This window comes from Choristoneura fumiferana, chromosome 13 (assembly GCF_025370935.1).
Source record: "Choristoneura fumiferana chromosome 13, NRCan_CFum_1, whole genome shotgun sequence".
Lineage (NCBI taxonomy): Eukaryota > Metazoa > Arthropoda > Insecta > Lepidoptera > Tortricidae > Choristoneura > Choristoneura fumiferana.
In genome coordinates, this window is record NC_133484.1 from 19,367,322 (window position 1) to 19,379,748 (window position 12,427).

The following is a 12,427-nucleotide window of genomic DNA, read 5'->3' on the forward strand; positions in this document are numbered from 1 at the left end:
ACTGTAATAAATTGTGCTGTATGTTTCCCAAAACAATAAAATAAAAATAAATAAATAAAATCTATTTATCAGGTAGATACACTTCGTACCTGTATTGTCTACCTATTCTGGCCACCCCACGTCTCTAGAAAACCTAACCCGTTCAAACTATGCAATCTACGGTCCTTTCATCGCTCGTTTAGCGAATGGCTCTTGCACTAGCTCTCAATTAGGGTCCCCCAGTAGTTCGGCGACGAGGCAATTGCGATCAAGGTCATGACCAGCATTGGTACGATGGAAAGAACAATTGATGACTTTGGTTTGTAATCTTTATTCGTATTTATAAGCTGGCTACATTGCCTCAAATCAAAATACAATTTTCCCTAGGATACCGGTATTACTAAAAATATAGATGGATCTTCAATTGAGTAAATAGGCCAAATAGATTTTTATTATGGTTCCGCAGTCAAAATAGCAATAACCTAACCAATAAAAAGTTGGAAAGCCCCCGACTTTGTCTATCTCAAAAATAGCTGAACCGATTTTGAAGAAACATGTCTAAATCATTGCCGCTAGAAAACCTGCTTTCAAATAAAAAAACCGCATTCAAATCGGTCCACCCGTTTAAGAGCTACGGTGCCACAGACAGACAGATAGGTAGTCAGACACACATAGAGGTCAAACTTATAACACCCCTCTTTTTACTAAACTATTGTAAGGTATACATTACAAGTAAGCTTAGATATTTTTGACCACGCAGCGGATTTTTAATACGCTTTTCAGTTTCGCGAAGAACCTTTATTACTCGTAATTTAAAAAAAAATACATTCGCTTCGCGAATTATTGCAGAACGCCAGCCTATTTTAAATGAATACCTAAGTATTTAGATTTGTTGTTACTTCATTTGTAATTGTAGGTTTGTATGAAAGATTTTTTTTGTGAGACCAGAAAATTGGATTTAAAAATCTCCATACAAAAAGTGAGTGAGTGAGAGAAAAGACGCTTGCAGAGTAAATTTAGAATTTAGTCTCATTTTCGACAAAGCCTTTCATTTGGTCTGACCGTGTAAACAAATCAATTACATTTACCTAGTTAAGTATAATAAAATGATTAAATAATCAGTTCCGCGCCGGGTTAAGTGGTTGACTGTTCCAATTGACCCCAAGGCTCCTTGTAATCGTGTTTAATCATAACGTGCCGTGGTTGGTCATAATTAGTTATTTTGTAACTTACCATTGTTTTGGACATTGACAAGGTTGTGGGTTATGATTTAACTTAAGATTATGTTGAGATGCGTGGTCTTGAATTTTAATGCTGGCTGGTTTTGAGAAAAATTAAGCGAGTGCGTTCTTGTTTCGATTTTGTTTTGTTTAAGTCGATACTTAAAAATTGATATACTTGGGTGAATTTTTATTTTGTTGTCGTTTTTTTTTTCGTTTTGAGTTCCTCATTTTATACTAAATTTTCAGTTTAGTTACGAAATTTCCATACATTTTGTGTAATTCAATGGAAAAATTTGTAGGACATAGTGTGAAATTGGGCTTAACATAGTCAGAATAAGTAACTTTACCAATTCACCAAATTGCATTGAAAGCTGAGAAAAGAAAGATTTTCGTCAAGAAAATAAAAATTGGCCCATTTAAGGCAGTATTGCAGTAAGAAAACCGTAATTTAATTTAGTAACGTTCAATGTCTGATCGCTCTGAGAGTAGAATAGAATAGAATCATATATTTGACAAAATACACGAGAGTTGATTAAATCGGCGGTTCTTTAAAACAGATGCGGCCTGCTTATGATTTTTACTGATAAAAACAATAATTTATACAAATTACTAACTGTAAAACAAACCCAAAGCGTAGGTATTCCAGAATTTCCAGAACAAAATAGTAAGATGGCTGTCTCGTCCGCTTGACGACATCAACCAATAGTTTCAATAATTAATTCAAAAAAGTAGTGATTTATATGAAAAAAAAAAACTAAATGGTTTTTAATAATTTAATTTTCTATACAAAAACAATAATAAAAATCATTGTATTTTTTTAGACAATCCCAATTTAAATTCAACTACTACATAGACCTAATGTTTTACGCGTGCAAAGCCGCGGGTAAAAGCTAGTTAAAAATATGCCAATGCAGTAGTCGATTACTATCAATTCAGATCTAAGAAAACACGTTACGTAATCACATCATACAATTACTCTATCACCAATAAAACTCGTATCTGGAGCATTATACCACAATTTCCAAACACGAAGAAAAATTAGCTCAAATCGACCGAATAAAAACTATGTAGTTGTGAAACGGTTCTGCGGCACACTTTTTAGTGGACAATTCTTTATGGTACTGTACCCGGGTAACTGGAACATGTTTCTGTGATTTGGTAATGACAGCTCTTATGCGAGATCGCTTTTTGTATCAAGTATAGTTATGTAGATATCTAATATTCCTACCTACTTACATGAAACCACTTCTATATTTCGGAAGAGCGGGGTCTTCTGTTACAGGCATTACGTATGCCTACTAGAAGGTCTCAACGATTGTCTTGTATTGTACACCATTTTGTTGTTAACAGAAATAAGTTATTATTATTCGGCCGGTTTGTTTAACTTAAGTAACACATTCGGTAGAACCTGCACAATTAATTGTAATTTCTTCTAAAAACCGTGGTGTTCTAGCGGTTTGACCTGTGGCCAGAGGATCGTTGTTTCAAACTCTGGCTCGCACGTCTGAGTTTTTGAAATTCATGTGCTTAATTTCACACTGACGGACTTTTGGATTTTGGATTGCGTACACTTGCCCACTGCGTACGTTTACCCCACATGGCTCTACAATCAAAAACGCGCTGTGCAAAGGTTCTGATAAATAAAGGTAGAAGTAACATAGACTTATACATACAAGGAGATCTAAAGCAGCGTTTCCACCAATAATGTGCGAGGATGTGTTGCGAGGGATGTGATTTTCATTAACCAATAGAAACGTTTCATTTACACATCCTCGCACAGCACATCTCTGGTGGAAACAGCTGAGCGGAGCGAGGCGAGGTAAATGAAGCGTTTCTATTGGTTAATGAAAAACATATCCTTCGCAACACATCCTCGCACATCTCTGGTGGGACCGCTGCTTTAAGGTCGAGCTTTCGATCCCTAAACTAGGTTTAAACTACTCTTGAACTTTTTGCATGCAACCGTGTCTAGTAACGTACCGACGGCACCGATCGTGCGAGTGACCCCCGTAATTTGCCACCGTTACCCACTCCGCCGATTACAGTACAGTTATGAGTTTCGTTATCGAGTAAGCTATTTCAATATCGGACATGGATTTGCTTAAATTCATTCATTTGTGTTTATCAATGAGTTGGAATAACCCAGGTACTACTAAGTTATCAAAAAGCGAACAGTTTCAGAATGAAATGCATTTGGGCAAATTAAACATTTTTGTGAAACGAATAATTATAAAAAATGTTTGGCGAAATGGAAGGATACTCTTTGTTTCACTAATTACGAGTATAAGATCGATGTAGGTATACTATTATAAATACCAAAGACCATGAATACATAGTTCTTGTATATACATATAATTTGACGTTATGACTGTATAGATATTTATGCGCTCGATTGTAGAGTTAACTATGATTGGTTTTGGATTCTTTTTGTATTTTTATTTCAACTCCAAACTTCACTTGTTTTGTTGACGCCACATAGATGTCGCTAGTGCTGCTGCTTAAGTAGCAAAGTAGAAATAAGCAACCTGAGATATGTATGCATAGGAAAAATTCGTGTCTAGATTCCTGTCCAGCAGTGGTGTAGGGGTTATAGCACGCAGCACGGAATGCTGAGGACCTGGGTTCGATTCCCAGTGCTGGTCTCTTTTTCTGGTTTTTCTGTGCATCCATGTCTCAGTTTGTATTTCGATGTAGAGTTAACACCGAAAAAAAACTATTACAATAAAAAAAATGTTGTCATAACTTCCACAGATTTTTGACATATGTAGATAGATACACTATAGATACATAAGGATAATGTACACATTTTACATCAAATCAATCATCTAAATGTAGATCATTCTCACGAACACCAATTAAAAGATAAGTGTGTGTTACGCAACGTGCGAAACTATGCAACTCCATTGTGATGTTGGTCTGGTTCTGTTGGGTTTTGCAACTAGATAAGCCTCGTAAAGCCCAGGCCGTTAAAGCTGTTAAAAATAGATTAGAAACGCAAACAGGCATAATGTTGTTGATAATTATGACTTACAAACAATTTTGATAACCTAAGGTTTATTTTGCAAGGGAATAAGGGTTCTCAAGAGATCAGAGGCTTTATTATCTAACACACTGGGAATAACAATCGTTTTCACCGCTTCTTTCTATCAGACGGTAGAAGACGAGGGTAGAAAGAGATGGAGAATGCGATCACGAATGTCATTGCGTTAGACAATACGGCTTCTGGCAAAGATGACCAAGATGTAAATTTGACTAATATGTGATAAATGCCAAATTCTGTGGGTGTGTCAAGTGATTAAGCTTGCAACTTAAATGACAGCCAATGTAATAGTACATTACTGCAGAGACCAGTAAGCCATCCTGGACGAGTAGAAGTTTAATGGCCGAACCGCCAGGTGAGGCCATCAATGATACGAGGCCAGGATGGCAATTACTGCTGGAAGCTTGTATAGAGCTTTTCTCAAAAATGATGATGATGGTGATAATTAAATGACGATGATTGTGATGTGATGATGATGATGGAGAGTGAGGATGATGATGATGATGGTTCGTATTGGTAACGATGATTTTCATGATGATGATGACGATGATGATTGTTAGTGATGGTGATGATGATGGTCGTTGATGATGATGATGATGATGATGATGATGAAGATGATGATGATAATTATGACATGGACCCATTTCAAAATACTAGTTAACTACACCCAACAATGCCGCTCAGCCCGCGCGCTGTTTGTGACGGGTTCCAAATTTTTAAAGGAACCCGTTACTGTTCAGGAAGTAAATTTCATACTTACTTCCTGGACATTTCGAGATTACTTCCTGGATAAGGCCACTAGCCTTAGTCTCCAGGATGCGTTACTTTCAACGACGTTTTTGATGACTTAATGGCAACATTTCATACCATTTTTGAGAAAAATTATATTTCAAAACCAAATATGTTTTAATACCTTACGAACATTATTATTGTATCGTAAGGTACGGTAGCATTGTTCCTGAAAGGTAACTTTGGCCATAATTGGAATTAACTTGGTTCATGTTTTATTATTGTTTTGCATTGAAATTATGGCTCAGTACCAAATGGTTCGTTTTAGCTGACCGCCCACGTATTTATTAGGCCCTGTGAATGTGGTTTAAATTTTGGTCAATGTTACCTTCTATTGGATCAAAATACCCCGACCTCAGCTCATACCCCGACTTTACGGAATCTCAGAAACGGTTTTAACAATTTCGATCTATCCTAGTTTTATCTCTGGGTAAAGGTGTGTAAGTATTCAAGATTTAGTCAGTTCTTTAAAGCTGACACGTCATCATATCCAGTCAAAAGACGTCCACTGCTGAACAGTGGCCTTCCTCAAAAACTGCACTGGCGGCATCAGTTTCTGCGACCTTTACCAGATCGTCGATCCATCTTGTTGGGGCTTACGCTCTGTCTTCCGGTTCACAGTCGTCAATTTAGAACCATATTACCCTATCGACTGTCACAATGGGCTAAATTTCTAATAAGCAATAATAAGACCGCTACCATTATTATTGTCAAGTTAAAAATATATAATGGACATTAGAGCCGGTTCAAGTTCCTAAGAACTGACGGCACGGGCTCCTACTTTATATTTTTTTATTAACCGACTTCAAAAAAAGGAGGAGGTTCTATGTTCCAATGTTTGTATTTTTTTTATTTATGTTCACCGATTACTTAGTCAATTGTGGACCGATTTTCAAAATTTTTTTTTAATCGAAAGGGTATTCTTCTGAGTTGGTCCCATTGTCACCAAGTCAAGATCTGATGATGGGATCCTAGGGAAATTGAGGGCAAACCTCAAATTTTATAGGCACACCTATGGCATTTTTGGCATTTTTAGCATTAAGATAAGCATTTACATTCAGAAAGTATCATTTGGTAAACTGAACCTGATGAAGAAGACCGTGGATGACCAATGGAACTCGTCAAAGCTAAGTAATGCTCGCTCGTCTATAAACGATCATGATTAATATACCTAGATAAGCGACTAAAAAGAAGCTTTAAGTAAATGATTCTTTCGAACTGATCTGATGCTGAAGCCGGAAGGTAAGCAACGGAACTCTGTTATAAAACAACGTAACTAAGTCGTGTTTGGGCTTAATGGAATCGTTGTGAGATGTACTTTGGCTACAAATCACTAAAAAAGTGAGAGAGGAGTGCGACTTTTACATACTATGGGTTTCAATCCCTCCTGCTGGGTCGTGCTGAGTCACCGACTTCGAGCTAGTAGGTACCTAGAAAAATATTTTCAAGGGTTTAGTAGTCGGTTCCATTATTTGTTATTTTTTTGGAGTCGGTTTTACTTTTTTGTTAAAAATTTTCTTTTTTCATTGCCAAAAAAAAAACAATACGTTTCCAATAAGTCTTCTTGATAGGTATCTAAATATAATGGACTAAATAGTTTTTTACGCAGGAATCTTTTTTACCCAATTGACAATATCGAAACTAAATAATGACTATTCGTGTTCGTGACACAACAAACTTCACGGGCTACCTAAAATAGTTTACAGTGTAAGAGAAAGTCCCACTGTGGACAATGGCCGTAGGTGAGATACCGAGGAGGTTAACAATAGTACCTACTACATTGTTGTGACTAAGTCACGCAATGTTATGTAAGTAATAAACTTGATTCAAAATTAGTTGAACTAAAAGAATTTCCTTGCTCACCCGCGACCTTAAGATAGTTAAGCTTATGCAAAATATGCGTGTTCATGCAGTTCCTCCACCTCCACACTGTAAGAACACACACAAATCACACAAACTCATCTATCACCACTGACGCGTTTCGAACTCAACCAGAGCTCATCTTCAGAGTGACACAACCGTACACCATGCTACCAGTTGTTAGTTGTTGGTACCAACAACTAACAACTGGTAGCATGGTGTACGGTATATAGTAAGTATAGTAAACCATCTTGCTCGCTAATCCTGCCGTGAAGCAGCAGTGCTTGCACTGTTGTTTTCGGCGTGGAGAGTAAGACAGCCGGTGAAATTACTGGCACTTGAGGTGTCCCATCTTAGGCCTCTAGGTTGGCAACGCATCTTCAATACCTCTGGTGTTTCAGATGTTTATGGGCGGTGGTGATCTCTTACCATCAGGAAACCCACTTGCTCGTTTGCCATCCAGTCGATTAAAAATGTAGGTAACTTTTGTATTGTTACTGTTTCAATTTTTATTTAATTTATGCATCGAAGCCAATAATGTAAACCACTATCTATGGAATTCCGTTTAGTTATGCATACAACGATTTTATTATCAAAATTACCACAAACATAATAATATTATCTAAACTAAACGCAGGTATTGACACGTCCTACGCCGTAAGATACATAACAAATATACTTGAATGAATTAATAAAGAATTGTTGAATAATATACACAGACACACGTACAATTTAATTATTCATTCTGACGCTATTTTTTACTCGACCGCCCAAAGGACGGGTATGTTTAAAAAAAGCGCATTTAGCTAAAAGCTAAACTGTGGGTTAGAAATTTTAAATTCATGACGGTAGTAACTAGCAAACTAACCAGGAAAACTATAACGTCTGAGTTTGCTTCAGAATTAGTACTTTAGAAGTAAATAGCAGTCAAACTTATAAAATATGCTTACTTGGAAAACTCTTTCGAAAAATATTACTTTATTTTTTCGTAACGGCTACGGAATCCTATCTTGGGTGTGTCCGACCCGTTCTTGGTGGTGTTTTTTTCTAATGTTTAAACTAACAAAGTATAAGACTTGGCTAGTTTTTTATAGATTCACGCTTGTGGAGCATTTAGCCAAATGTAGGTACTTAGAAGAAGTTTCTGATTTACCAATAAACATACTTTAACAACCGCATAGCTGTCTAAACACTTAACAATCCCTACTAATATTATAAATGCGAAAGTAACTCTGTCTGTCTGTCTGTCTGTCTGTTACCCTTTCACGTCGAAACCACTGAACCGATTTTGATGAAATTTGGTATATAGGTAGTTTAAACCCCAAGGATCAACATAGGATACCTTTTATTCCGGTAGAGGGCGCCACCGCGCGATAACCTAGATCCCGCGCAGACGTAGTCGCGGGCATAAGCTAGTCTTGTATAATCTCTGACGCAAGGCGCGGGCGCACGCGGACAGTTATATCAGCAAAAGAAAACTGACGATCGGTTCATTGTGAAAATGGGGTTCATTATGAAAAGAAAATTCTTATCAAATTTTAATTCGCTAGCTGCTTTTGTTTCAAGCAGCAAAAATTAAAACTATCCTGAACGCGTCTCAAACACACTGTGTAGCTATAAGTTGGTCACTCATTTGTTTTTGCAACCATATTCCATGTAAAATACTTAGTTATATTTCTCTTCCTCCTGAATAGTAAAACATACGTTACATTTTCTTTCGTAACGTGGTAGATTTTTTACAAAAAAATATTTCTTAAATCTTTATTCCCATTGCAAAAAAAAAATTGTAAATTACATCCTGTTCCGTAAAAGCGACATATTTTATTAACCAAACATAACCACTATCTTAGGCCAGCGTTCAACAATCGTCAGTCATAACGGTGAGAAGCGGGTTACCTATTTGTAAACACATCGGTTAACCTTCGTGTTGTGTGAACACGGCATTATGTAGATTTGAGATGAGATTTTACAACAAGTCACGTTGAGATGCTGCTTCTTGTTTTTTGTTTTTGGGGTTTCATTAACAGTATTGCTGGGCATTTTCACAAAAAGTGTAACTTTTCTTTTTTTCAATTTTAGAAAAAATATGGATATTCCTCCTCAGAATTAATCGATTCCGATAGTTTAAAAACATGACCCAAAATAAAATAAAAAAAACATCAATTCAGGGACGTATTTTTTATATACATAATATGCTTACCTATATAAAAAATGCATGAAAAAATTAAATAAATTTTGAAAGAAAAGGTATGTTTTTTTTAACTTACAACTTAGGTTACTCTTTTTTTAAATCAAATCATACCTAACTAAATGATTTGACCTGTGACGCATTTATTGGATCAAAGATAACTTAATTAAATTTTTTAACAAGAAAACTATAAAATGATTTGCACTTTAAAGTTGAATATTTCGCAAACAAATCACTAAATCGAAAAATTGTCTTAGCAAACCCCTATTTAAAAGACCTATCCAACGATACCCCACACTATAAGGTTGGATGAGGAAAAAAAACACCCCACTTTACGTCTATGGGAGGTACCCTAAAAAAAATTTTATTGATTTTTTTATTGTACCATTTTGTCGGCATAGTTTTCATATATATCCGTGAAAAATTACAGCTTTCTAGCATTTATAGTCCCTGGGCAAAGCCGCGGACAAACGGACAGACAGACAGACAGACATGGCGAAACTATAAGGGTTCCGTTTTTACCATTTTGGCTACGGAACCCTAAAAATCACAATTCAATTCGCGCTTGCCTGGAGTTATATAAAATATGATGAATAACGAATACGTCAGATTTCAATGAAAACGTTTCTGGTTACGCCATTCGCGTTATCGGCATTGTCCTAGTCGAGAAAGAAAGAAAAAGGAAAGCGCGTTTGGCCCCAAACAATGCTTAACATCTGGCGTATTGGGTTTGACAAATAAAACAAGTACTTTGGTAGTACAGACGACGACAGTGTTTTTTTTTATTCGACTGGATGAAAAACGAGTAAGTGGGTCTCCTGATGGTAAGAGATCACCACCGCACGTAGACACCTGCAACACCAGGGGAATTGCAGATGCGTTGCCAACCTAGAGTCCAAGATGGGTTACCTCAAGAGCCGGTAATTTCACCGGCTGTCTTACTCCCCACGCCGAAACACAACAGTGCAAGCACGCTGCTTCACGGCAGGATTAACGAGTAAGATGGTGGTAGCAATCCGGGCGGACCTATACTACCTGTACACAAGATAAAGCTCAAAGGCTGGTTAGAAAAATTTACCAGAATCGTTATTTCCTAGTAGCAAATTTCCATTCGGTTTTTTCCCAAATGCTTTTTTCCTACTATGGTTTTTTACTGAAGCTAATTTTCATAATCGCGTTATTTTCCCCAATTTTAAGAGTCCTCAGTACGCTCGCGTCCCCATACAAACGTAAATTCTAATTTACAAGCAGCACTACGGATCAAAACGCAACTTTGCAACTATAATGGGAGCAGCCATTACGATGCTTATAATTAGGTTTGGTTAAAATAAAATGTAACGGAAAAAAACAATAACAAATTTCCATTTCCCATACATAACTTAAAATTAATGTGATTTTATTATGTTGCATTGAATATGAACGAAAAGTAATTATAAGCATCAAAATAGCTGCTCCCATTATAGTCGCAAAGTTGTATTTTGTTTCAGTGTGTTGTTTGTAAATTAGAACGAAACTACTTTTGTATGAAAATGAGATCAGCGGTGAGCGTACTGGCGATTAATTGACATTGGACACTGAAACACGAGCTCCTGTTCGAACTTCTGTGCCCTTTTAAACCCTCCGCTCCGCGCCGATGTAAACTTGACATAACCTAAACCTACCTGTTTCCGGGTCAATTCAAATTGGGGAAAAACGCGATTGTGAAAATAAGCTTCGATAAAAAATCATATTGGGCAAAAAGCATTTGGGAAAAAATGCAAATGGAAATTTCGGTACCAGGAAATAAAGATTCTGGCAAATTTATCTAACATACGCTCGAATAATAATACAAGTTAAAGTGGCAATGGGCGGGCCACATCGCTCGAAGAACAGAACTGTTGCGGAAGAAAAGTCCTCGAGTGGCGACCACGAACCGGAAGACGAAGCATTGGCAGGCCTCACACTAGATGGACTGACGAAATCGGAAGACTTACGGGTAACCGGTGGAAGTAAGTTGCGCGTTGTCCTAAGGGGGATATTCTAAGGGGGAGGCCTTAGTTCAGTGGACGTCTCCGGCTGATGATGATGATGAACACCAAGATATTTTGTTGACTGTATGTACCACAGTACACATACAGTAGGTACCTACGTAATAACTAGTAAGGACTTTGCGATTCCGGTTCTCTCTTTAAAGAACTGAGGCAATACGATGACTAACTCTTGAAAGTGGGCTAGGTAGCGCTATCCAAAAGGCTTTTACACTTCTTTGGTTCAAAACAAGGATTGTTTCCTCGTATCTTAAGCTTCTATGCCATTGCACGAGTAAAAGCTGGTTAGTATACAATAACAAGTCGACTTTATGGTTATTCCTACGAGCACTTATGGTTATTCAGTTAAGGCTGTTTAAGCGATCTAGGGTTAAGAAGAATTATTATGGGAGAGAAACGTTAATATTATTTACACATATTCGATCCATATAAAAGTACATTAACAGGGAAGGAATAAAAAATTACCACCAAATGTGGGCCTCACTCAGCATAATTATATGCACTACTAGCTTTTGCCCTGTCTCGCGGATATGCACTGTGACGCATTTTTAAACGTGATTAAAATGAATAAAGAGCAGTGAGCAGGTTATCTTTCATAACGCATGCACTCAACTCAAGGCTAACCGTATCGACACTGCATTCTTATAAAATAAAAACGTATAAGAACGTTTATAAAAATAAAAAAAAACAAAAATTCTCAGAATTATTATTCGTATAGGGCAATCATTACTGAGGTTTCTTAGGTGGACTAGCACGGAGCATATACTATAAGTACTATAACTATAATATAACTCCGAGTTAAGTGCTAAGTCAGGGTTAATTAGTGTCAAAGTGTATGGAACTATCCCCCATATATGCTGAGTTCATTGTTGCTGTTGATGCTGAGATATTTGTCCGTCTTTCACATCGAAACAGAGCGGCGGATCGACGTGATTTTTGGCATAGTGATAGTTTATGGGCCAGAGAGTGACATAGGCTATTTTTAATCCCGGAAAAATGCACAGTTCCCGAGAAAACAGCGCGGAATAACCGAATTCCCGGTGAAGTCGCGGGCAAAAGCTAGTATCACAATATATACATTCATACTGTGTCGCATAAGATTAAATATAGCCTTTATTTTCTTCTACAATCAGACTTAGCATGGTATTATTTGATCTAGGTTGAGTTCTATGAGTAGCCTTTGTGGCGTAGGTACCTCCTAAAACTTTTCATACACCCTTTGCCAAGCTAATGGTTTCTCTATAGGTATGTACTAATACTAAGATTATGCGACACAGTAATTTCATGAGAAAAAGTGAATGCTCTTCTTATCAATCAAGCA

General features: G+C 37.0%; 1 protein-coding gene across 1 annotated transcript in view; it reads right to left on the reverse strand.

The window, feature by feature from the left end:
* Positions 1 to 12,427, reverse strand: part of Cad87A (cadherin 87A) — a 48,525-nt gene that overhangs the window by 31,930 nt on the left and 4,168 nt on the right. The window lies entirely within an intron of this gene.